General features: G+C 36.3%; 1 protein-coding gene and 2 long non-coding RNA genes across 6 annotated transcripts in view; 1 reads left to right on the top strand and 2 right to left on the bottom strand.

Moving 5' to 3' along the window:
- Positions 1-27,503, bottom strand: part of LOC141377590 (uncharacterized) — a 165,569-nt gene that overhangs the window by 7,157 nt on the left and 130,909 nt on the right. The window lies entirely within an intron of this gene.
- The window catches only part of fgfrl1b (fibroblast growth factor receptor like 1b), a 515,733-nt gene that overhangs the window by 445,326 nt on the left and 42,904 nt on the right, over positions 1-27,503 (top strand).
- On the bottom strand, positions 8,373-10,672 carry LOC137490502 (uncharacterized). The gene is made up of 5 exons (XR_011010036.2): positions 10,602-10,672; positions 9,667-9,793; positions 9,405-9,490; positions 8,954-8,996; positions 8,373-8,856 (listed from the first exon to the last, which is right to left on the bottom strand). It is a non-coding gene; the product is annotated as an uncharacterized lncRNA (long non-coding RNA).

The raw sequence follows: 27,503 nt of genomic DNA, 5'->3' as shown, positions 1-27,503 counted from the left end.
CTATAGACGAAAACAGCAGGTGTTTAACTCTTCTGCTTGTGAGCCAATCACCCAAAACTCAACTCAATACCAATGGTAAACAAGACTTATGAGTATGAACCTCTCAGGTTGGCATGACACTCCTCCAGCAGTTCTTACACACACAAACACACCAGTCAGCTCAGACAAAGTGTTAACACAGCGGTTTGAGAAATGCTCTGGCTTTGCGCTTTTCTCGTGTGGTCAGATATTTCCTGTTTCTCACTAACGTTCCTGCTGGTGGGCAGAAGCGGTCTGCTTTCTCCCAAGAAAATGTTCAGGTTCCTGTGGCACGAGGCCTGGCTGTTATGAGCCTCTCAGCTTGACATTTGGCTGTTTTTTTGACATTTGTTCTGGTCTGGCAGATGATTGCCGCTGTGGAGCGTGTACTTGGACGCTGAAGCGATACTAATAAATATAGCTCAGTGATTTACTCACTCTGCAAGTTCGATGGAAGACAGAAATGTGTAGCCGTTACCAGCTGTTTAGAGTGGCACAAGTATCAAAGGCCTGGGTCGTGCTCTTTTAGGAGGGTCAGGTACGATAAAACTTGGTGTATTTTTAATTTGCAGCCACACGAACATCAGGGAAAGACTTTCACTCTTTTAAGGGTTTCTCCTTTTTTCCCCCTTTCTTCTTAGATATTTAAATCAGTTCCAGACTCCGGGGTTGTACGCAGGAGATGTTGGCCCTCATGCTCCATTTACCTCAATGATCTACCTTTTAAAGTAGAAACGGCTTTGATAAGAACAGGGAAAACAGGCTTGGGTTGTGCAGCGCTCCCTTCAGCTGGCTTCTCAGCAGGTGTCAGGATCTCTGGGTTTATTAGACTGATAATGTGGCTCTGCAGGCAGGCTCTGCTTATCAAACAAATGATAATGGAGCTGCTCTGTTGGAGCCGTGCTGCGTCTGTGATCTGCCTCTGCAGGACAAAAGTAATGCAGGCGTCAGTCTCGGGATGCTCTGGCCAAGTTAGAGAGAAGCCAAATGCGATGAAAAAACATAGGCTGCCTCGTTATTGATTCGCAGGACTGCGCTTGCATTATGATGTCGATTCTAATGGTTTTATAGAAAGTTCTGCACACCCCCTGCTGATTATGTGTTTATGAAATGTTTTGGTTCTGCTATCGGCTAACGGTAAGACTGTGTGTTGTGATATGAGACTTTGTTTGACACTTTATTGTTATATGAGATTACATGACTATATTCCTTCAAAAGGAGAAAGGTTCAGCAGCATATGAGTATGTCCCACAGGTCACACATGTCAGAAATCTCCATAAAGCTGGTCAGTATTACTACAATATTATTTATTCATTTAATATTAATATTTATTCATTAATTTTCCTGCAGCTTAGTCCCTTTATTCACCACAGCGGGATGAACCGGCAGTTTATCCAGCATAGTTTTTACACAGCGGATGCCCTTCCAGCTGCATCCCAGTTCTGGGAAACATCCATACACACATATACACTATAGCCAATCTAGTTTATTCAATTCACCTGTACCGCATGTCTTTGGACTGTGGGGGAAACCGGAGCAGCCAGAGAAAACCAGGGAGAACATGCAAACTACAAACAGAAACGCCAACTGACCCAGCCAAGGCTCGAACTTGCTACCTTCGTGGGTTTCCTCCGGGTGCTCCGGTTTCCCCAGAGTCCAAAGACATGCGCTAGGTGAATTGAATAATCTAAATTAGCATTAGTGTATGAGTGTGTGAATGTGAGAGTGTGTGGGTGTTTCCCAGTACTGGCTTGCGGCTGGAAGGGCATCCGCTGTACAAAACAAATGCTAGATTAGTTGGCGGTTCATTCCGCTGTGCTATGATAAATAAGGGACTAAGCTGAATTAATAGTATTAACATTAAGGGTGACACAGTGGCTCAGTGATTAGCACTGTCACCTCAGAGCAAGAAGGTCACTGGTTTGAGTCCCAGCTGGGTCAGTTGGCATTTCTATGTGGAGTTTGCATGTTCTCCCTGCGTTCGCGTGGGTTTCCTCAGGGTGCTCCAGTTTCCCTCACAGTTCAAAGACATGCGGTATCGATGTTTCCCAGTGATGGGTTGCAGCTGTAAGGAAAACATCCGCTGCGTAAAACTGATGCTTGATAAGTTGGCGATTTATACAGTTTTATAGTATAAAAATCACTATGTCTATGTAAAATCCCCATATAGATAGCTGTATGTTTGTGGGTCCGTGCATGCATGTGAGTGTGTTTTTTTTTTTTTTTGGTTACCATTTATTGTATTTAGTCTCACAGACTTTTTTCTCACATTTTTTCTCAGATTATTTTGTGGAAATTCAGCGTGTGATTAGTGATCAGATATTTAATATAGTAGGCTTAGAATTTTTTATTACTAAAATTTATCGCTGTGTTTATTTTGATGTTTTAGCACAGGTGAATAACGGCGCTATAAATAAATGATGTTACTTTTTTGAGTAACGAGTAATCAAATTTATTACTGTTTTCCCTGTTACAACACCATTGCCCTTACTTACAATAAAATGTGCATTACTAAAATTGAGAACACTGAAACAGTTCTCATGCGAGCAGCATCTCTCTCAGCTATATGGCCTCTCTTTCTCTGGGGTGGTTGTGTGTGTGTTCAAGGCTGTGGCGGGACACATAACCAACCAGCGATGATGATTGGTGCGTTTGTGAACAAGGTGTAACTGAGAACATGATGATTGGCTTAGATAGAGTACATTTCCATCATTTGCAAGGCAGAGTAGGGTGCACATATCAACAACCAGGAATCAGAACTATTCAACGAGTTCAAAGGTAGCTTTTGCAAACTGGATATATGAACTCTACTTCTCTCTTAAAGTTCTTGACCATCTCTTGTGTTTTATTGTCCAACTATAGAAATAATAATATTTATGATTTGTTGAATTTGATTGTTTTCTCTCATATTGTCCCACAACAACGTTAAAATAATGTAGTGTACAATGTTTTATGTTTATTTTATAGTCATTTGACAAATAGATTTTATTAAAGTAACACATTAATTACTTTCCCTGGCAATTAGTTACTTTTATAATTATGTAAAACATTTACTAACTACTATTTGTGAGAGGTAACTAGCAGCTATAACTAATTTCTCTTTTATATGAACGTGCCCAGCACATATTTTTGGGAAATGTTTTATGCATACCTTTTTTCGTACCCAATAAAAAAGGCAATAAAAGTTATTTTGCAAACTGTGAATATATGTTGATTCAATGACCTCAGCTTGAGGTCTGCGCCTAATGTACAGTACCCTGTGTCAGAGTAATGATGTACCTGGCACAGAGCTGAAAATGCCTAAGGATACAAACAGCTGTAACCAGAGCTGTTCTTATCTGCCTGTCTGTCTGCATGTACTGGAGACAGAGTTATTGTCTGCCCGTCTGTCTGAATGAGCTGCAAACTCTGTATCAGCTAAATATGGAAGTCTGGTAGTAGAAAGAACTGTAAGCAGAGATTAATCTGGAAATGTCAGTGTGTTATTCTTTTGAAAGGATCATTATGTTAAATGTATGTGTTTGCATGCATGCGTACATGTGTTTGTAATTTGGCTCACTTTCAGGGATAATTATGATGTTGATGGAGGTGATTTCACTATTAACACATTTTCCCGCTGACGTTTGCCTTGCCACAGAAAGGGAGTGTTGTTTAAAGGGATAGTTCACCTAAAAATGAAAATTCTCCCATAATTTACTCACCCTTGACTTTTGCTGAACACAAAAGAAGATATACTGAAGAATGTTGAAACCTGTAACCATTGACTTTATTGTAGGGAATACAACTACTATGGAAGTCAATGGATAGAGTTTTTTTTTTTTTTATTCATCTTTATTTGTATAGTGCTTTTACAATGTAGATTGTGTTAAAGCAGCTTCACATAGAAGATTATAGTGAATTTGCTAAATTTAAATTCAGTTCAGTTCAGTTTAGTTCAGCTCAGTGTGGTTCAATATTCACTGCTGAGAGTCCAAACACTGAAGAGCAAATTCATTGATGCGCAGCTCTACAAGTCCCTAACCATGCTAACCAGGTTTCCGACCTTCATCAATATATCTTCTTTTGTTTTTTAGCATAACAGAAAATAAAACTTAAACTGATTTGGAACAAGTCAAGGGTGAGTAATTAGTGGCAGATTTGTCATGTTTGGGTGGAAATATCTCTTTAAGTGTACCTAAAGTATGGCAGTTGAGTTTTCAGAAAAATATGTGAAGAGTTCATATGCAAAAACCTCTAAGTGCCATCTAAAATTGTCTTCAAAAAGTATCATTTATTATCAGCTCATGTCTTGATTGAGAAATTTCACTTTTATGTTAAATTTGACTTTTATTTTAAAATGCTCTTGCAGAAAATTCCAGATGGCACTCAGAGGTTTTTGCATTTCATATTATCTTAATATTAATCAGTGACAGTGAGGAAGAAACCATTTTTGTGCATATGGGTGTTTTGGAAGATATTAAATATACAGTTTCATGCTGTTTTATTTATTTTATTGTGCGTGTGTGACGTGTATTTCCTAATTTGTGTCAAATGTCCTCACAAGTACTGCAATACCAGTACCTTCTGGGGACATTTTTTTGGTGTAAATGATGAAAATGGCTCAAAATCACACAGTATGAAGTATTTTCAAAATGTAAAAACGCAGATTGTGTTTAATGTGTTGGGCTTAGGGATCGCATTGGCTATAACAGTACACTTTACAATAAAAGTACATGAATATTGATGCCTTGTTATGCAAACTAAACATTACTTTATTATGAACTAATGATGAGTAATGAAGTGACGAGTTTGTTATTGTTATTGAGATTGTTTGTTATTTAATGCATTAATTAACACAACACACAGCAAAATCCTGAGTAAAAAATGTTACCCGTTCGGAGAGTCTTTGGTCTCTCTTTAAATAAGGGCAAACTAGGTTGGTAAAAAGTAAAGCTGCTGTTTGTGGAGTTGCTTAATAGTCCTCTGCTGAGATTTTGAGAGATTCAATATATTAAATTTCAGCTGACTTCATCTAAGGCTGTGACTGTTTTTTGTTTCTCCTCTGTGTTTCTGATTATTAACAGCAGGTGTTCATTATCACTGCTCAATCATCACTTAAATAATCCTTTCATTTTCTTATTAACTTGAGTTACTTCAACTCAATTATTATCTAAACTGAGTAGATTTTACTCAGAGGATTTTGCTGTGTAGTTTATGTTTACTTTAAACATAGGGAACTCATGATATGTTAATGTATAATTATGTCATGACTTTACTTGGAGGAGCACATCCTCATTATTTCAGTTCAATTCACCTTTATTTGTATAGCGCTTTTACAATGTAGATTGTGTCGAAGCAGCTTCACATAGAAGATCATAGTAAATTGAAAGTTTAAGTTCAGTTCAGTTTGGCTCAGTTCAGTGTGGTTTAATAATCACTACTGAGAGTCCAAACACTGAAGAGCAAATCCATCGATGCGTAGCTCTACAGATCCTGAACCATGCAAGCCAGTGGTGACAGCGGCGAGGAAAACACTTCACCATTTGGTCGAAAGTGAAGAATTTAAAAACCTTGAGAGAAACCAGGCTCAGTTGGACACGACCATTTCTCCTCTGGCCAAACGTCTTGTGCAGGGCTGCATTCTGAGGCTGGAAATCCATTCTTAATTACTTATTTACATCATTTATCAGTCTAGTGCAATTACTGTACACTCAATAACAATAGAGAAGTGGGTAACACCTTGGTTATGTTAGGTTTTAGTCACAATTCACAGTATTAACAAACAAATAACTAACACTACTAGCTTAATAAACTACTAATTAGCTGATTATAGCTGATTATAACTTATAGTTAGTAAGGTAGAAGTTGGGTTTAGGTTTTAGGAAGGATTAGGCATACAGCATTAGATCATGCTTTAATGAACAGTTAATATCCTAATAAAAGGCTGGTAATAAGCCAGTAGTTCATAGTATCATGGATTATGACCTAAACTAAAGTGTGACCGAAGTGTTCTGTCAACATCAACATGAACAGTTTAAACACAGGAGTTCGTTAAGGATGAGTTAATGGTGATGTGCCCCCTCCAAGTAAAGTCATGATATAATTATACATTAACAGCTCATGAGTTTATGTTGGTTACATTAAGCTTAAATTTAAATGTTAGCTATTACATTGATTAACAATATGCACTAACAAGTAATTAAGGTAGCCGTTATTTACACATAAACTCATGTGACTTTGTTGTCATTAAAGTGAATTCATGATTGTCACACACCTAAGGTCATCAGTAAGTCATAATAAAGTAATGTTTAGTTTACATATTTATACATCATTGATCATGTGCTGTTTTTGTAAAGTGTTACCGGAATAGTACAGTCTATATATCCCTATGTGTGCGTGTGAAAAAGATTATTTGTGAATTTTTATTATATTTGATTATTCTGCATGCATGAATGTGTGTGTGTGTGTGTGTTCCTTGGCATTGTAAATGCTGAGCAAGTTATATTTCCAGAATATTTCAACGGGAAATAGTGCAATTAAATCTGAACATGATGTTCATAATATCAGGTCCCGCAGTGAATCCAAATGCACACACACACACACACACACACACACACACACACACACACACGCTACAGCATTAATGTCAGGACAGCTTGAACTCAGTCTGGCAGAAGCGAATGCTGCATTTTACCTCATATTTTTTAATCTCAGATGAAAACCAGAACCATTAGCCCATTATTCTCCTCTGAAGTCCAAGGGCTTTTCTTTGTAGTTTGTGATCTATGTTAAACGTGCGTTCACATCACAAAAGCCGTCGGTTTTGTGGGTAAAAAGTCAGTTTACGTAAACAAAGCGGCTAATGAGCTGCATTTGTCGGTGCTGTGTTGCGTCGATGCGGCTCTTTGAGTGTCGGTATTTATGGAGGAGGTATTAAAACACAAAGGAAGTGCGCCAAGCCTTTGAACAGTCTTTTATATATATTATCATAGCTTAGTTAAAAAGTTTCAGCGCTTGAATAGTACTGGGAGTTCAGCAGTGTTTCATCCCAGGCTTGTCTATGGACCTGTGACATACCAAGCTAGAGTGTTTGCACAGGTGGGAGAGGGCAACCCGCTCTGAATGAGAGATGGAGAGCTGCCATCCCACCATTGTTCTCCCCATTCCAGTGGACTGAGCTTGTCAGAGCAGTGTCCTCATGCAAGACCAGGCCGATACGTTCGTCATGTGCTATTTGCTCTGTATGGGAGGTTCACCATTTCCATATAGGAGGCGTCTTGGGAGTTTCTTTATCCCCTGTTTAAAAGAAGGATTAGCTTGTATTTCACAGGATTACAGGTGTCCAAAACAACCGGGATCAACCTTCTATTGTCAGCAACGAGAGATGCATTTTAGTGAATCCCGAATCCCGTTTTGGGAGCTCTAGTATTCCAGGAATTTAAAACTTAGATGGAAGGGCCTCTTTTCTCAGCCTTTTTGGTAGCTTGGGTCCACTTTACCTTGGGTCATTGCAATAGGTTAAAGGTTGAGGATGAGAAGGGGACAGAGAGCAGGAATATAAATAAAGATAGGTGTCATAAAACAGGCTAGTTAGTTTCAGCATCTGGTAGAACTCATTATTGTCAAATTAGCTCATTCCTTACTGACAATGATTTAGCTATGCCTATTAAATCTTTAATGAATATGATCACAGTGGAAGCTGAGATCTTCATCAGAGCTTTATATAGTAGCTATGAAACAGATTCAGCCTTTAGTCTTTTCAACCTCAAGTTATTTTTAATTCTCCGTTGTAGGAAGTCATGACTGATCAGAATGGCTGGGGTAAAAATAGAGTAAGGATGTGTTTACACTTGTTCTCTTGGCTCCTTTGGTCCGGACATGATATTAGGTTCACAAGAATGAGGCAAGATTTTTACAATGCGTTTTTGAGAAAATCTCAGTGATGAAATATGTGAGTGGACAAATAGTCTGCAAGTGCATTTTGAAATGCATTAACTAATCTTAGAATATCACTTTAGTTCTAATTTCTACACAGCAAAATATGGGGACCCAAAACAACTCTATGGGTGTTAATTTCAACACTTTGAAAGTGTCTCATGGGGTCCACTCAAAACAGAGTTAAATCAACACTTTCAAAAGGGTTGGCACATTGACAACGAAGTAAGGGTTAATTTTAACTCTGGGCAGAGTTAAAAAATGTAACTATATTTAACACCGCCTGGTGTAATATATTGTTATTTTATTCAACTCTCTTGAGTGTAAATATGGTAAAATGGTCAAATGGACTGTAAATTACAAAAGAAAAACTATTTTATTTGAAAACATTCACCACTTTAACAATTCATTCAGTTTTTAAAATGCAACAATGTCAAATATGCTTTAAATGTTTTATTAGTACAGACAGTATCAACAAAATATGTATGACCAGTGCTTAAAAAGGCTGTTTCAGTCCTTTGGTCCAAACTTGATGTGTTATCAGAGCAATTTGAAAGTTCAGTATATCGTCACTCATAGTTTTCTTCTGAACGCATAGTTTTCTTCTGAACTCATAGTTTTCTTCTGAAATTACATTTTAAACAACTTGGCGTGCAAATCTTTCACTTCTGGTGTTTCCTTGGTCATCCATATCAAACACAGCAGTTTAAATGAAGGTATAAATGCTGTAAACTTGTGTGAAAACAAACTGGAGCTAGGAAATCTCATCAAGCATGTCCTGTGAATGAAGTGCTTCCCAGCCACAGGATGACCTTTTTATCCATGATGATGTACAGTAGTAGCTGCTGATCGCTCGTCTGGTGGTTCCTGATGCACGGATATAGGGTGATGCTCATCTAAGAACTCTTCAAGACTCCAGCATGACTAAGAAAAATGTTTGAAAACAAATTGCAATCAAATTCTATGATATATTTAAAAGAACATTTAAAGTAAATAAAACATTCAAGAAATCTAAACTCACCTTTTGAAAATCTTCATGATGATCCACAACTTGACTCTCCCAGCTGGTTGAGGTGACAGGATATGGAAAAGTAGAAAAAACACATATATCACTGTTGGATCTCCAAAAACAATTAGGTTAACCACTATGACTAGAACTGGAAAAACAGGCAGCTGTCTGTCCAGAATCCTGAATTTAACACAACACTTGGAGCAAAATTTAGAGGAGCTTAAAATATTTTATATCATTTAGTGATGCTGACTTCCCCAAAATATTGGCCACAGTGTAAATAATATTCATAAACTTACAGTTTTCTGTAAGCGTGTGCGTGTGTGTGTGTGTGTGTGTGTGTGTGTGTGTGTGTGTGTGTGTGTGTGTGTGTGTGTGTGTGTGTGTGTGTGTGTGTGTGTGTGTGTGTGTGTGTGTGTGTGTGTGTGTGTGTGTGTGCGCGCGTGCGTGCGTGTTTCTTTACCAGATTCAACTTGTTAGGCCTTTTCAGGTCCAGTATTGACGCCACCTTTCTTGGAGTCTAGCAGATGTTTCAGGTCCAAATATAATCTAAAATTTTAGGATAAGCAGAAGAGGAAAAGTGCAAAGCAAAGAGCGAAACATTATTTAAGTAACAGTTCACCCACAATACAAAACTTATCACCTTCATGTCATTTGTTATTCTCTAATGCTCTAATACCTTCTCAGCTTATTGTGAAACAAATACAGAACTTTATCAAACATACCTTCATTATTATCACCACATATGACCAAGAAGGTGTGCTTGGTCATTTCACCAACTCTGGAAATACACCATCCGTCTCTAATCAGCCACCGTCACAGGGTCTTGTGTTATTGTAAAGAGAACTGTGGCTGTTAAAAAACAACAAAACATTAGTATCTAACACATATGCATAACCTTCAGATAAAAAAGAGAGATGAACATCACAAAGTATGCCTCACACTTTTTCAGATATCTTTTGATTCAGTTGTTGATTATTGATAATAAATCTACAAATCAAACCTGTATCATCATTAGGCTGCTCAAATATGAATCAGTTGATTAATTTTACAGACAGGTGGCTTTTTACAACGCACTAAATTGTCTTTAATAAAACGGAAATGTTGTGTACAGTACATGCTAAGTTTAGCCTATAGTTTTAAGCACAATATCATGCGGGAGAAAATAGAGATGGGTACCTGAAGAGCGGTGGGGTGACTTGCGCGCGACGTACCTGAAGAGCTGGGAGGGATGCGGTGGAGAGGGGTGTGCAAAGTGTTTAATGACCGGGCGGGAGACGCGCGATTTCCGGGAGATTATCATTCATTTGCGGGCATCTACTTGGGCATCTGGGAGTGTCTGTGCATTTGCGGGATAACGTTAACGTTAGTCCCGCAACTTCCGGGAGACTTCTGTAACGTTAAATGTCTGAGAAAGTGCAAACGCGGTCATTTAAAGACATTAATGTTAACATTCCTTCTTTAATGGTTGTCAACCATTCAAATTCAAGCGTACGTTATCACGCGAGTCTATGGACTAACAACGGTATATGGATGGCCATGAATGAACCAGTTTAAAAGGGCCGCGGTGTTTAAAATAACCAAATTAACATACACGAATAACAATCATATGTTTTAGTCAGGAAGCCTTTTACAAGTAAGCATATGTTCATTTACTCACCAGATATGTTTTAGAAACTCTCTAGAGCTTATGGAAACCGTCCTGTGTTGCCGTTAGCATCCGGGCAGAGTAGGCTAACGTTAGGCGGCTCCGGGGATTCGCTCGCTAGTTTGCTTCGAATTAAAGGAGAAGTGTCAGTTTCATTTTACAGATGGGTAACAACGCACAAAATGGCATTAAGCGTGACAGAAATTTGTTGAACATGTACATTTGATGTTTTATGCACTATGTATGCGTGAGTTTATATAAAAACATTCAAATAAGTCAATAGTAATGCAGTTAAGCTAGATACACAAACGACCATGAATGAACCGCAGAAGTTTAAAATTGTCACTCCATTCTAAATTTATTAACTTAAAAATATGTTTACAACTGTATTTCCTTAAAGAAAGTCAGTAAAATACCAACATTTAGGTAGTTTGACTCACCAGTTGCTGTTCTAAACCTCAGATGGAAAATGGCGTCTGGAAAATTCTTCAGTGACTGGGGCTGCATGAATTCCCGGATGTTGGAAATAACACCACCAAGTGTTGAAAAGATAACTCCTTGATTTTGCACTGAATAAAATCAATTCTAACTCTTATTATATTCATTTATCAAAATCTAACTCTTTAACGTCAACACTTTACTCTGAAATGCTTCAACACCGAGAATTTAACTCTGATGAATTTGCTGTGTAGCTGGTTTCCATATGCAGGGTACTCTTTCACTTTTGATTTTGTGACCTTACATATTACAGGGAATGAAGAATGAAGAACTAAATGAATATCCAATGTGTTAAATAATTGTGGGATGTGTTCTTGTGATGGTATTTTTATTAAATTAGAACTCATGAAGCATTTCTAGGACATGATGTGGATGTTTTCTGTGTCTAAATTGAACTGTAATGGGCAACATCATGACTATGATGAACAGAAAGTGCTATGCTTGTTTATTAAGATGTTTTCAGTCAGTGTTGCATTTATATTTTAGACAAATTGCATTAGAGTTTGTTTGGACAGAGGACCCATGTTTTCAGCAGTTTAAGGAGGCTTATTTGGTGCATGTTTTATTATGTAAAATTTTTGTTGCTGATCAACTAGAAGTGGTTCCCAATCAGTGACAGTACACATATGTCTCTCTTATTTCAAACACTAGGATCAGTTCATGTATCTCTTTGTTAATGCACTGATGATCTGAATCTGGTGTGTTAAGTAAGGAAGACATACAAAATGTGCAGGGCAGGGGGTCCTGACGACTGGAATTGGAAACTACTGAACTAGAACACCGAAGTTGCACACACATGAAGATTTTACAAAAGATAGACTCTCCACATCAGGCAACATTGTGTCATTCTGAAAACGTAGCCCTACTGTAAATACTTTTCTGGAGATCGCGAGTTATGTAGCCAGAAGTACATGTAGCTGCATTTCATTTTTAAAATGAACGCTACGGTGCAGTATGACGACGTTCCTTTTCACTCTTACCAGCTGACAGCTTATCTCCATATGGACGGCTTTCCCGCTGTTACCAGTTTGTCCAGTTAGCTCACCATGTAAGTTATTGTACTTGAGACGCAGAGAGGAGTTGACCAAGACGACGGGGTTTCAACGCCTCCTTTTTTAAATCGTACATTTTCATACGACTGAACTCGTACAAATTAGCCACTAAACTGACAAAACATAAAATACTTACCTTTCCTCGTGAGATCAGGCTGTAAAAATCAGATGAAGGCTTTTTCTGGCTTTTTACAACTGTCGGTTGGGTTGAGGGAAGGAAGAAGTGGGTCAGTCGATCAATCAGTCATTCATTCAGTGAGTAAAAACAGTCAGTCGACAGCGGCCTCTGCTGGGTTTATTTGAGAACAGCAGACGCAAATGCACTTGCGAGAGAAATTTGAAATCTCAAAAACCTTATACAGCTGCCTCTGGTTGAATTATGAAAACAAAAACTGCAAAAAAAAAAAAAAAAACGTAGCCCCTGGGATATATTTAGCGCTCTCCAGTAATGATAATATAGGTATGTTTTCAGAATGAGCCTGGGTTGAAATCAGGGCTTCAAGAATGAGAGTTTTCATCTGGGCCGAAAACAATTACCTTCCTTCTTTTAAAATAGAATATTTTAGGCTAACCATAATTGAATCTTTTCCAGGCAATTTAGAAGAGACATAATAACCACAGTATTGATCAAAATATAAATGTGAGAGTCATCTGCATAGAAATGGAATGACACACCATGTATCCTTAGAACGAAGCTTAACGGTAACATACAGTTGTCAAAATTACAAAAGTCCAAATGAATAGCCTTCCTGTGATTTATTTTTTCTTTTATTATTATTATTATTATTTTTTATATATATTTTCTAAATTATATTTAACAGAGCAAGGAATTTCCTATTTTTTTCTTCTGGAGAAAGTCTTATATGTTTTATTTTGGCTAAAATAAAAGTACTTTTTAATTTCTTAAAAACATTTTAAGGTCAAAATTATAAGCCCTCAATCAAATTTTAGCCCTTAAGCATTTTTGTCATGGTCATCTATATTCACCTAATTACCCTAACTTGCCTAATTAACCTAGTCAAGCCTTTAAATGTCACTTTAAGCTGAGTAGTGTCTTGAAAAATAACTGGTAAAATATTATGTACTGTTGGTAAAGATGAAAGAAATCATTTATTAGAAATTTGTCATTAAAACAAAAGTCTTTATGAGTTCATTAAGTCAAGATTAGTTTAAAACACTGATTCATCCAGTCAAAGTGTTCATGACTGAACTATTTGTTTTTTTGTTTCTTTTTAATAAATATTTGTGAGCAGACTGCAGCTATTAACTTTTTTTCAGAACCTCTAATAAATTCCATGCTATTTAATTTAGTTGTCAAGTGTCAGTTCAGAATTGTGCAACTCTAGCATCTGGGAAAGAAAAAGGCAACATAAAAGGAAATGGGGTGAACTTTCTGTGTTCTTAGTGTAACGTAGGGTCAGATGAGATTAATAACACCGGCTCTGCGAATGCGTTGTGTGCAGTCTTGTCTATTCGCGAACAGCTGTGTCGGCTCTGGCACGCGATTCTGTCAGTGTCATTGCAACAGCAGTAGCTCATGCTGCAAGGCATAACTCAATGAGTAAACACACTCAATGAGAAAGAAAGAAAGAAGAGAGCGAAATAGAGAAAAAAGAAGCAGCAAAAAGAGCCAAGGCAGGATTAGAGGCCTTGCGTGTGATGGCTGTCGGCCGGGATTTTTGACACAAAGGCCGAGCTTAATAAGCAGGTGCTCATTACGGCGCTGGAGACCAGGTTACTCAACATTACCCCAGAAACCCTGCAGAGCTGCGGGTCTATTTACGAGGGCGGGTTTGGCGCGAATCTGTGCCCTTCCCTGTGGTCTAAATTGCTGGTGGTCCATATGAGGAGGAAACAAATAGGGGAATGCTGTCCTACACTCAAGAAATTGGAGATGCTGTCCTTCATTGGGTTTCTGAGGTTGTTGGATCGCAACCTCACTTTGGGGGGGGTCTGAGATACTGAGTAACAAAGCAGAACGCTATTATAATTTCAGCCAGATAGATCTCAGATAAGCTTTGTATCCATAATGAATCGTACTGTATGTGGGCTCCCTGTAATTACACCCTACAATGAAACGCAGTCATACTTAATTAGAGCCTTCAACTGTATATCCAGTGGCAATCTGTAGTTTGGAGCCATTAGCAATAATCATTTTGTTGAACTGCAGAATGTAGCCCTGGCGTATAAATGCCGCCGTGGCAGCTTGATGACAGACAGGGACACTTTTACGTGCATTTGCAGCCACGGATGCTGGTTGTATCTCATCTCCAGCTCTTAAAATATCTCTTTTGGGGTGAGGGTTTGGCGGGGTTCATCGGGAGGCTGGACAGTCTTGAACCAAATGCCCCAGCTGGCTGTTTAAATGTCAGGGGTTCATCTGAAATCCTTGGCATCAGCTACTTAATAGTAAATGGGTTTAACACGGTTACCACGAATTAAGCTGTCATAATGTTATATATTATACTCTGCAAACAATATCTGTTCATTAATAGTTTTAATATTTTGTGTTTTTTGTGTGTTTACAGTTGTGCATTGCATTGTGGAATGTTGATCATTGCTCTGTCGACTTATAATGTAATATTGTTATATTATTAAATATAATAATTTATAAGAACAATACAGAGAAATAAGAAAAATAAGAAATAAAAACTTGAATCATAAAATATCGTGTAATTTTTTACAGTGTGTTATATTTTATTATTTTATATTATATCTTGAACATCAGAGATTATGTTCAAATCCAAATTTATATGCTTGTCTGTCACTCCAGCCTAATCTCCAAGGAAACGTAACTTTTTTACATTTTGTCAGTTTAGTTGCTCATTCTCTTGAATTTGTACAAGTGAATAGTTTCGTTGCAAAACGAGATATATTCATTTTGAAAAATGTTGGTTATTTGACATCAACAGTCAAGTTCATTCACAATTTTTGTACATTAAACTAGTACTTGAGCTCAGTGAAGGACAGGAACACAATATTCTTCAAATCCAGGATATTTTTTATTTAATTTTATATTCATAAATAGTTATATTTTAATTGCTAAAATGCAATATATTAACCTTAACATTGTCAAACATTTTAAATTGGTAAAAAAATTATACATCATGAATATATAGAATAATATATACAAAGATTGATTAATAATAATATGAATCTGAGTTAGTTTTGTCCAAAATGTACACAACATAATATAACTTTTTTTATATATATATATATATATATATATATATATATATATATATATATATATATATATATATATATATATATATATATCCACCTTAGGCTATATTGTATTGTACAGCAGTGGTCCCCAACCTTTTTCTAACTGCGGACCGGTCAACGCTTGACAATTTTACTGCGGACCGGGGGTGTTGAAATAATAATAATAATAATAAACATGAATCCACTGTACTCATATGGAACTTTATTAGCACATTGCTCCAACATTACAATGCTATTATAACATTAGGAAGTAATAACTTTATTAACACATTGCTCCAACAATATAACATATTATAACATCAAAAATTGTCCGTAACGCTAAATCAATGGGAGCCCTGAGCTTGTTTCTTTGCAACGAGATGGTCCCATCTAGGGGGTAATGGCATACAAAAGCCCCTTTCACACATACAGGTGTGTATGTGTGAACAGGGCCTTTTTAAAAATACCGGTAAATTCGTTCTGGCAATTTTCCGAAAAGAGAAGTTGTCACATTACCGGTAATTTGCCGGAATACTGCGCTGTGTAAACGCAGAAGGAAGATTGCTGGAAAGAGCGCGTGCATGTCTAGAACGTGCTGACGTGAGACGTCTGCTTTAGCCAATCAGAACAGTCAGACGCATTCATGGCCCCGTGGTTTATGAGAATAAAAGCCTTTGAATATTTTTCCAGACACATTTAGGTGCTAGAAATTAGGCAGATAACGTTTATATGTTAATCTTAATGCCAACCGTGTAAATAATTATCAATAAGATGCTTATGATAAGCCGTTGTTTGTTTACTTTCAAGCTTTGCGTTTGCCCGTGAAATAGCCTGTGAGCACCTGTACACACACATATCATGCAAGTACAATATGCCTCTGTTCATGTGTCGTCCCCACAAATCCAGTTTGGCGTTAAATGCAGCTACTTTATCTGCCAACTTAAAGATAATTAATTTTTGTCCGGCCCGGTACTGATTGATCCACGGACCAGTACTGGTCTGCGGCCTGGGGGTTGGGGACCACTGTTGTACAGTATTGTACTAAAGTAATACCATTAAGAAAAGATATTGAATCAGTTTTGTTTGATAAGTAAGAATTAAGTTAGTTAGGTGGATAAACGACTTGTAGCTTGTTACAGAAAGAGTGGAGGGCGGCTCCTTCACATCGCTGCTGAAAACCAAACCTTTATGATCAGAGCGGGCGGAGCTGCGGTGTCACAGTTCTCTGTTGCACCGAGTCCGCGACACAAGCTCGCCTCGCCCTGTCATATTTATTTCAAATACTTCACTGTAAAAATAATAATAATAATAATAGCTTATTTACTGGTTGTTGTAAAAAAGCAAAACCGTTTATTTTTCTTCATAACAACCTTTATGTTCTTATGTTCCCTATGTTCCTTAAACAACCAGAATTAACGTGAGGTATTAGACTATAAATAATAGGTGCAACCGCATAAATAAATCTTCAGATAGGCTACTCAGCTACATGTAAAAAATTATTTAAAAAACAAACTTAAAAAGGACTCTTAGAAATGTCGCATTCCAGACAGGTATCTTGTGATGGGGAGGAGCGCAGGAAAAAAGGCGCTCCCTGACCTTCCTGTTGACATCAGCAGAGACTCGTTTTCTGCTGCATTTGTGTGTTGTTGACAGACACAGGAGTATTTTATTCTGGTCCACTTTTGTAGCGTTATTATACATTTTTGTGAAGTTGAAGGCTTCATCTTCTATCGCTAAATCAATGAGCAAACTCGGAGCACTTTACCGGCGGTGACTCTCTTCCCAGGGGATGCTGAGCTCGCGCAGCATGCTGAACATTCCATAACTGTTATATCGCACTTTGTAAAGAAACTGGTCTGGGAGATATCGCGTTTTGTGAAAAAAAAAAAATCTTGTGACTAAATAATACATTGGTTAATATATGCTCCATTCAGCCGTTTATGTTTCTGTCAGCTTTACATTTAATCAAAGTATTAATAAACTATTTTGGGTCAAAACAGAAAAGGGTAAAAAATTTTGTGTCTAATTTTTAAAAGTTTTGTGACAGGTAGCTGTGTAATAAGTGAAAAAAAGTGTATCTAGGTAACTATTGCATAATAACACAACAGGTTTATCAGCAGTCCAACACAAAGCATATTATATTATATTATATTATATTATATTATATTATATTATATTATATTATATTATATTATATTATATTATATTATATTATATTATATTATATTATATTATATTTATTATATTCAAAATTATTATTATTATGAACCTTACTAACTGTATCTTCATATCTTTGTTTGTCTGTTTTAAAAACATGACCTGCAGATGCCAGTTGATTAAAGAAAGATTGCTGGTACTGATTTAAAGTTCAACCAGCTGGTTTTGCCAGTTTTTTACACTTCCAAGAAAAGGTGTCTCTCAGCCTGCTTATGCACCAAATGTAAATATTAGATGGGACCCTGAAAACTAGGGTAACTGTCTTATTACTCACACACTCACTATCCATCAGCTAGTTATATTATTTGAAGAGCACAAAAACTCAAAACAATGTTTAAAAACTTACAACTTTCTGGTGCTTAGTTTGGTCAGATGTACAGAATGCCATCAAGATTAAGACAAGTGAGACCAGGCAGCCCAGGCTTTGCTGTGTTTAATTGAATAAATGGGTCAATGGATGAAGGGCAGCTGCTCAGCGTTCTCCTGAAAACTCACAAGGAAGTCTGTGTGGACTTGCACACATGATGTCAGGCTTCCGCAGTGCTTATTGAGTTAGCATGGCTCCAGAGGCAGCAGTTGGTTGAGGTACAAAGTCTGGCTCAAGATCTGATTACACGCAGTATAAAGACAGCTGTGAGCAGTGGCGATGACACACTGTAAAAAAAAAGTCCATATAACGTATTGCAAATACTGCCGCTGTTACTGCCAGAATGTTATCATAAAAACGATGGTAGCAACAGTTTTAAGTTTTGGCCAAACTGCAGTTTTTCATTAACTTAATTAATACACCAACTTACTGAAGTGCTGTACTGACATCTTAATCAGTATTACACTGACAAAAATGCCAAAGCAAGTGGTGAGAAAGTTACATGCTGAGCTGAATCTCATCACAAACAGCTCTTGTCCAAGTTTAAAGGGCATATATTTTACCCTGTTTACAAGATGTAAAATAAGCCTCTGGTGTCTCCAGAATGTGTCTGTAAAGTTTTAGCTCAAAATACTCCTCAGATCATTTTTATTATATAATATAGAATCTGCCAGTTTTATTTTCTGACTACAGTGCAGCTGTTTTTGTAGCCTGTGGCTTTAAATGCAAATGAGCTGCTTCTCCACCCATCTTTTGTGCTTCTCCCTGCCCATTATCTGTTTCTCCTGCGTTATGTCAGATAAACAGCAGTCAGTGATTGATACAGACAAGAATGAAGCAGAAATAAGGTCGCTAGTCAAAAATACTAAGTAGGTTTATTTGATGTATTTGTGGTGCCGTCTATTCAAGGCTTTCTGAAATGATAAGTCACACACAAATGCTGTTTGCAGTTAACACACACACGTATATTAGCATTTACTAACACTATGCGGCTGTGGTGATTACAGCGGATAAGACTTCCACATCGATTTTACTGCCTTTATTGCTAACATGTTCTAAATGTTTTAAACTTATAAAATTAATTATTGACGTGCAGAGGATCACAGAGAGTTGTAACATTAATCCCAGTTTCAAAAAATAATAGCTTAAAGGGGCTAATAATTTCGACCTTAAAATGTTTTTAAAAAAAATTATAAACCTTTTTATTTTAGCTGAAACAAAACTAATAAGACTAAAAAAACATTATCAGGCATAATGTGAAAATTTCCTTGCTCTGTTAAACATAATTTGGAAAATACTTAAAAAAAAAAAAATCAAAAGGGGGCTAATAATCACCAAAATCATTGAGGTCATGTCCATGTGCTGTGCCTATGCAGAACCACAGCTCCACGTTCCCATTAGCAAAACTATATGGTAGGGAAGATGTAAGTGAGCCTGTTTACCTAGTGTCAGAGTAGGAGTCTCAGTGCAAACAGCATCAAGTCTCTGTCTTTATCTTTCTCACTGATAAAAGAGGCACATTCCACTGCCAAGACCGGCGCTGCAGTGTTTGGTCTATCTCTCGCTATCATTGATCACATGCTAAGACCTATACCAGCTCTCCTCCTCCTTTTTTCAGGAGATTCACTATAAGAAGATAAAGATACTTTCTAGATCACATGACAGATCAAACTCTAGATGACCTGCCAGAAGCCGTGTTCTGATTGGCTGCAAGTTTTATTTGTGCTACTTCAGACCGTCTAGATGTGCCTAAATGTGTTTTTAAAGCATATACATAACACAAAGACTTCTGTTGTTGTTGGTTTTCGGTTTTTTTTTTTTGTTTCCCAATACTGGGTTGCAACTGGAAGCGCATCTGCCACATAAAACATAAATTGCGGTTCATTCCACTGTGTTGACCCCTGATAAATTTATCACAGGTTTATTTTGAATACATACCCCTATATACGTTTCTGGAGAGCACGAATTATGTAGCCTGAGCTACGTACGGCTGCATTTTGTCTTTAAAACTAAAGCTATGGGGCGGCTACGCTGCCGACGACTTCTGTTTCTTTTCACGCTACCAGCTGATCACTTACCTCTGTGTGGATGGCTTTTCTGCTGTTACCAGTTTGCCCAGTAGGTTGCCATGTACCTAGGCGAACTTGAGACACGGAGAGGATTTTGACAACAATGGGGCTAGAGTCTGGTAAAGAAAGATTACAGAATGCAGGTAAAACAAAATACAATAAACAAGTAAATAACTGGGTGAGAACATGGTAAGATCTGAAAACTTGGTAAAAATCAGACGAGGGTGTTTTTTTTCTGGATTGCTTTTGAAAACACTGTTGGTTGGGTTTAGGGAAGGGGGTAATCGAGTCAAACGGTGCTTTTGAAAACATTATGAGTTAGGTTTAGGTTACTGGGTGGGTGGGGAAATCAGTCAGTCAGTCAGTTGACAGCGGCCTCTTGTGGATTTATGCGAGAGCAGCAGGCATGAATGGCACTTGCGACAGAAATTTGAGATCTCAAAAGCATACACAGTGGCCTATAGAGTGAGTGAGTGAGTGAGTGAGTGAGTGAGTGAGTGAGTGAGTATTTTAACTGGTATTACTTTACAATAAGGTATAATTATTAAAAGGGTATTGCATCGAGAATTAAAAATGTCATTATTGTCGCTATTTCTGCCTTGTTATTTTGTCAGACTGTTAATCATGGTTGTGAGTCTGTACGGTTTAACTCATTAGCACTACTGAATGGACAAATTCATATTATGTGGCTTATAAGCTAACAGAAAGCAAACCAATTAAAAAAGATGTGGAAGCCAACTTTGATTTTGATCTTAATTTATTTGTTTTAGTATGCAGTGAAGTTTAAAAATTTTTTTTTGGTGCGCTTTCTCACAAAATAAGGAGAAAAAGGCTGCTTGAATTTATCCCACCACATGCATTTTTTTTTTTTATTTTAGCTTTTATAATTTTTTATTTAATTTAATTTAATTTAATTTAATCATTTATACATCTTCTTATTGGCTTAGTCCCTTTATTAATCTGGGGTTGCCACAGCGGAATGAACCGCCAACTTATCCAGCAAGTTTTTACGCAGCGGATGCCCTTCCAGCCACAACCCATCTCTGGGAAACATCCACACACACACATTCACACACACACTCATGCACTACGGACAATTTAGTCTACTCAATTCACCTGTACCACATGTCTTTGGACTGTGGGGGAAACCGGAGCACCCGGAGGAAACCCACGAGAAGGCAGGGAGAACATGCAAACTCCACACAGAACGCCAACTGAGCCAAGGTTCGAACCAGCGACCTTCTTGCTGTGAGGCGACAGCACTACCTACTGCCTACTAGTACCTACCTATTTAATTTAATTTAATTTAATTTAATTTAATTTAATTTAATTTAATTTAATTTAATTTAATTTAATTTAATTTAATTTTATTTAATTATACCTGGTGTATACAAGGCCAAACCTTCGTTATGTTTTTTGGGTTTTTGTTGTAGTTTGTAGTTTTAATTGTGTATAGCAAGTTACATGTAGTGTTGCATCTAGTGTACTTTTTCACCATTAACAAAAAAATAATAAAGTAATGGACTTTAAAAACTATATTTAAATATTAAGTCTGAATAAATCTCTATTTTGCAGTAACCCATAATCGCCATATTGTACAATCCTTAATTTCAATATACTGTATTTTTTATCATTAATCTTTTTCAGACATATAGGGGTACCTCAGGGATGTGTATTATCACCTAATTTATTTGCAATATATATTAATGAACTGCAGTGCAATATTAATGACAATCTCACACTCATAAAATACGCTGATGATCTGGCATTGGTTTCCTGTCAGGAAGAATCGAAAAGCTCCTTATATTTTAAATATATTAATAGTATTACAGATTGGTTTGGCAAAAGTTCATTACACCTAAATATTGAGAAAACAAAAGAGTTATGTCTGGGGAGTCAAACAAGAGCGGTAGATACCAGTCTCTTTAAACCAGTCACCATAAATGGATAAATAGTAGAGCAGGTAGCAAATTTTAAGTATTTAGGCACAATTATTAATAATAAACTGAATTTTAATTGTAATGTAGGGGCGGTTTATAAGAAAGCAAGACAGCGATTCTATCTCCTCTGCAAGTTGAGAAGTTTTAATGTTAGTACACAGATTTTAAACATGACATATAGATCATTGATTGAGAGTGTTCTCACATATAATATTGTTTCATGGTTTGGTAACACAACACTTAAACAGAAGAAGAAATTATTGAAATTATCAATCAGTCAAATAAGATAACTGTCACAAACAACATTCAGTGCAGATTTTATTTGACTCCTTTATGGAAAAAAACTGCAGTTGTGATTTTTAAAGATAATACTCATCCCCTTCACTCAGCATTTGAATTGTTACCATCAGGATGCAGGTTTAAAATTCCTAAAGCACGAAGAAATGCTAAAAAAAAGTCATTCATCCCAATGACAGTTGTTATTTTAAATCGGATCACTGTTTGAAGTGAATGAGGTGGTTACCAAGAATGATCTGCAGTGTTTTGTATGGGGCTAATTTTAACTTATGTTGTTGTCTTGATGAGTGTTGTTATTGTGTGGTTGTTGTGTGGTTGTTGTATGTCTTAAATCCAGTGTTGAAGACAAATTTCCTTTCTGTGTCAATCAGAACGCACAATAAATTTTAAACTAAACTAAACACCCACCCTACATTTGTTGTTTTATTGAATATCAGCACATGTATATTGTATAAATTCTGTAACTTGAATATACACTATCTGACAAAAGTCTTGTCATCAATCCCAGTTGTAAGAGCAACAATTAATAACTGGACTATTAACAGTTCTAGTTCTAGTTAATAGTTAGAACAGTATTTTAGTTTAATATTGGAAAAGAAGGTCGATTTTTCCAATAAATCATCTGTTGAACTGCATCCCAATCATCAAAAATATTGCAGAAGACCTATTGGAACCCGTATGAACCCAATATATTCTATACTGTACATTGTTTCTGTTAAATGACTTTTGTCTAATCAAAGTCAGATCTTACTGTCCTAATTAAATAAATAAAAATCAAGACATGATCATATTTTATTTGATTAAAATAAGCATAATCTAGAGGCCTTTGTCTTTCATATAAGCCACTTCTGATACCAAATCAAATAGAAGTCAAGTTATTATTAGTTGTTTCTGAAACTTGGATAGGCGACAAGACCTTAGTCTGGTAGTCTACATTATTAATTTGGTCACACTTTATTTTGATGGTCCGTTTGTTACTTTGCATCTACATGGCAACTAATTCTCATTAGATAAGTAGACTGTTAGGTTGGGGTTAGAGTTAGTGTAAGTTGACGCACTTGCATAGTTTCTGATAGTCAGTTAAATGTCTGTTGAAGGAGCAGTTTCAGCAGATATTAAGCAATCTACAAATATACAAACAGACCATCAAAATAAAGTGTTACCGTTATATCAGTTACATTTTTTTCTTAAAACCCATGATTTTAATGATAGAAGTGCCAAGTTAAGTCACAGGAACTAAAATCCTGTTACATGTTATGCTAATTTTTTTTTTTTAATATGTGGTCACAGAGCAAATTTGTAACAGCAGCGGATGATTAACATTTAAAATAATCCGTGACAGAAATGTGCAGCGCAGTTGCTCTCTCTCACAGTGAGCTGGACAGTGTGGGTGTTGTGTACACGTGTCTTTGACAGCAGTAGTTCGTTAACTAGCTGCCATGTCTGGGTCCTTCATCCAAGTCTTCACTGTTACTCCCGCACCTTCCTCATTTACACACTGCTCTCCATCTCTCTTGGCCTTTGATGGTCATGTCACTTCCTCCATACTAATCATTTATCCATGCAGCCTGCTGTCAGGGTTTGTTTGAAGCTCTCCCTGTGACACCAGCGATGCTCATCTAAAGCTGCCCTGGCTTCAAAGTACTTCCACTGCGGTCTGTAAAGCCTGTTCATAAATCCTTTGAAAAATCAAAAAACTATGTCAAGATGTCTATGAGAAAATGAGCTAGTGATGGAGCGCATGCATGGTAATCCATATAACTTGGACTTCTCTTTGACATTTAACTGGTCATGTGTCCAGTCCAGTCTATAAATATAGACACACACTGAGGGAAAAGTAGGGGAGAGTGAGGACGAAAGTAAAATTTTTCACAAAAACCTTAACTAATTAATAATTAAATTAATTAATTTAATTAAACCTTAATTAAAAGATAATGTTTTAGCAGAAATATATTTTTTGCTGTGGTTACTAACTCACAAGATTCCTCTATCAAAATCAGGTGTTATTTTGTATCAATAGCCTCTTTCACACATACAGACCTTTGCAGAAAATAATTAGCAATTTTCCGTAAAGGTATCGTGTGTGAATAGACCCAAATTTTCCGGAAAGAGAAGTTGTAACATTACCGGTAATTTGCCGGAATGCTGATCTGTGTGAACATAGATAAAAAAATTGCCAGTAAAAACACGTTCGCGCTTAGAATGCTCTGATACATCTACTCCAGCCAATCAGAACATTCAAATGCATTCACATCCTCGCGGTTTATGAAAATAAAGGCCTTTGAATCCTTCTCCAGACACATTTAGCTGCTAGATGTTAGTCAGATAATGTTTCTATGTTCCTTCTTAAAGCCAACTGTGGAAAAATTATCATTAAAATGCTTATGATAAACTGCTGTTTGTTTACCTTCAAGATCTGCTTTAGTTGCTTGACGCATGTGCTTGTGAAGCAGCCAGTGAGCGCCAGCACACACACATATTATGTATATCTCGACATGCGAAAGTGTTCCTCCATATGTTTTCATCGAAGTTGCTCAAAATACTTATCCATCCACACAGTGTTTGTAATGTAGTCAAATGTTTAAACGTTTAGCTGCGGTTTGCGCTTCTGCCTTTGTAAGTCTCTGGGACAAAGCAGCTGCATGAATGCTAAAGCTTTAAATAAAAAAACCTTTTATGCTTACAAATAAAAGCACAGCCATTTAAAGCTCATTTCTGGTTAATAATGTCAGAATTTACCGGTATTTTCGAATGGAATGGAAAGTCCTTGCTCTTTAGCTCTTTCTTAATTTTACCGGTATCACTGTGTAAAACGAGCTATTTTAGATCAACTCCAATACAACTTTACTTTAAACACATTGCACATTGTTACTTTGACCCCATAGGCAGGAATAAAATTAACTCACGGGTGGGTCAAAAGTAACGCAACAATATGTGCTAGATTTACTGGCTTAATCTTGTTTATTTCAAATATATATGATTATGAACTTGTAAGTGTTAACTAAATACAGATGTTGTCCTTTATTTTTGCAAAAAAATATTAAACAGCATTTTCATTTTAAATTTCAGCTCCATTAAATGTTTCAAAAGCAATCCAACAATGCAATATGTTAGTATGTTCTACAATCTTTGAATATTTTTATTATTGGCAATATACATTAGCATACTGTATCTGAATCCAAATACTGCAAACTTTAATGTGAAAGTGAAAAATAAGATTTGTCTATTAGCAGTGGGACACAAATAAGAGTGTCACTTTCATCCCCAAACCATTTAAATCTGATTTACTTTTAAACTGAAAAACTTAGACATTTCAAACTCAGGGATGTGTTCCTGCACTAAATATCCTGTAGATTGATCATTAGTGTGACACATGAAAAGAGAAACACAACTTTTAATAAGAAAAAAAATAACATCTACAATTATTTACTTACTTCACTTAAAACTGAAATTTAGAGCTAACTGTGGGACATGCTACCAAAATTGTGATATTGGTCAGATCTATCAAGGGTTGTATGCTGAATGTGCTATCATAACCTGGAAAGCAAATGTTGTAGGGCTTAGAGAAATTCACTTTACTTTCATCCCATGTTATTTTCCTCCCCGCTCTACCTTACGTTTTTGATCAGAAAAAAAGAACTACAGCAGTTTCCACTGTAAAAAAAAATATTGGGTTCCACACAACTCCCTCATGTTCTCCCATCACAAATTGATTAATTTAACTTAATTGTTTTGCAAATTTTGAACATAAAGCAATTAAATTGACTTTAAAAAACCTAATGTGTTGTGTTGGTTCAACTCATTTAAATAAGTACCAGGAAGTGATGAGGATTTTGTTCTTTTAGATACATGACATGGAAATTTTACTTGTTCACAAATTTAAGAGGTCCTAATAAGCCTTTTTTTAAACTTCAAACTTCTTTTATTGCATAATGTTGCTTTTCTAGGAAAAAATAGATCTGCAAGGTAACAAACGGCACTCCAAAACTGATTATTTAATCAACAATTGTTTTTTAACTCCATCAAATGCCTTGATTGTGGAGTTTTCTTTCAGGAACATGCATGTCAGAATATCATGAATTTAAAGATATCATGAAATGAAAAGTTAGAATTGTCATGTTTTTCTTACATCCACTTGAAATAGTTCTAAAATGATTTAAAAAATGGAGGCAAAGCAGGTTTTCATCATTTAGGAACAGATTGGATTGTTGGGAGATGAGTGTTGCTAACATAATGCAAAATGATTGATGAATGGATGAAGGCAGAGCAGAAATGAGACAAGCTTCAATAGCTCCGCCTTAAAAGCATTCCATGTGACCAGAAGTAAAGAAAAGTCGTTTCGAGGGAGAGGGAAGATTATGTGTTATGTGGAAAGATTCTGAGGGCAAATTAATTTTTTACAAAATAATAAAGCACACAAATACATTGTTTATAACAAGCCCTACTATATACATATAATTTCAAATGATAATATAATATACAATATAGTTATATATTGTATATATTTATATATAGTTATATATTATATACAAAATTTCATTGCAACTTTAAACAAATTTAGAATTTTTTAATCCTGCAATTAAAAAAAAAAAAAAGAAATAGTTGAGTCACCAATGCTGACCAGATCCAGATTTGATTTTCAGAATACGCATGAAGTTACTTCCTAAGCTGTTTATGTTTATGGTTATAGCCAACATTATAAGGATTTGTTTGTGTTTTTGAGTACTTTTGAAATAGCCTTGTGTGTACAGTATATGACAGTTGTGAAATAGATTTCACAAACCTTATATTCCTTTATATAACCTTTATATTCACATGGTGTGTCGTCTGACAGCTGGCTTTCTGGGTATGCACACTGTTTCTATATGTTCACAGAAAAATTGTATAGTTGTATATTAAAATAAATGCAAATGTTTAGTTTGTTTTACCAGAGTAACTGGGGTATAAGCTGTATATAAGTATCTGCTCTCTTCTGTTAGGGGGACAGCAACTCATTTAAGAGGCACACAAAAATAGCCATATTTAGTTTAATCTTTTTACTTTAGCTAGCTTTTAGCTGTATCTTATCTACATCATGATGTGATAATTATCTATTAATAAATTAAATATTTAGCAGACACCTGCGACTTTCAAATGCATGACCTCTTAAAGTTAAATGTGCATTTTTGAATTGAAGCATGCTGACTGAAGTCATTTAGTGTACAGTCAGTGAGGCGATAAATGTGTATGACATTTATGGAGCATTAATCCATTGATCTTGTCTTCAG

This window comes from Danio rerio, chromosome 14 (genome assembly GCF_049306965.1).
Source record: "Danio rerio strain Tuebingen ecotype United States chromosome 14, GRCz12tu, whole genome shotgun sequence".
Taxonomy (NCBI): domain Eukaryota; kingdom Metazoa; phylum Chordata; class Actinopteri; order Cypriniformes; family Danionidae; genus Danio; species Danio rerio.
Note: the sequence above shows the minus strand (reverse complement) of the source record. Positions and strands in the feature narration are given on the sequence as shown.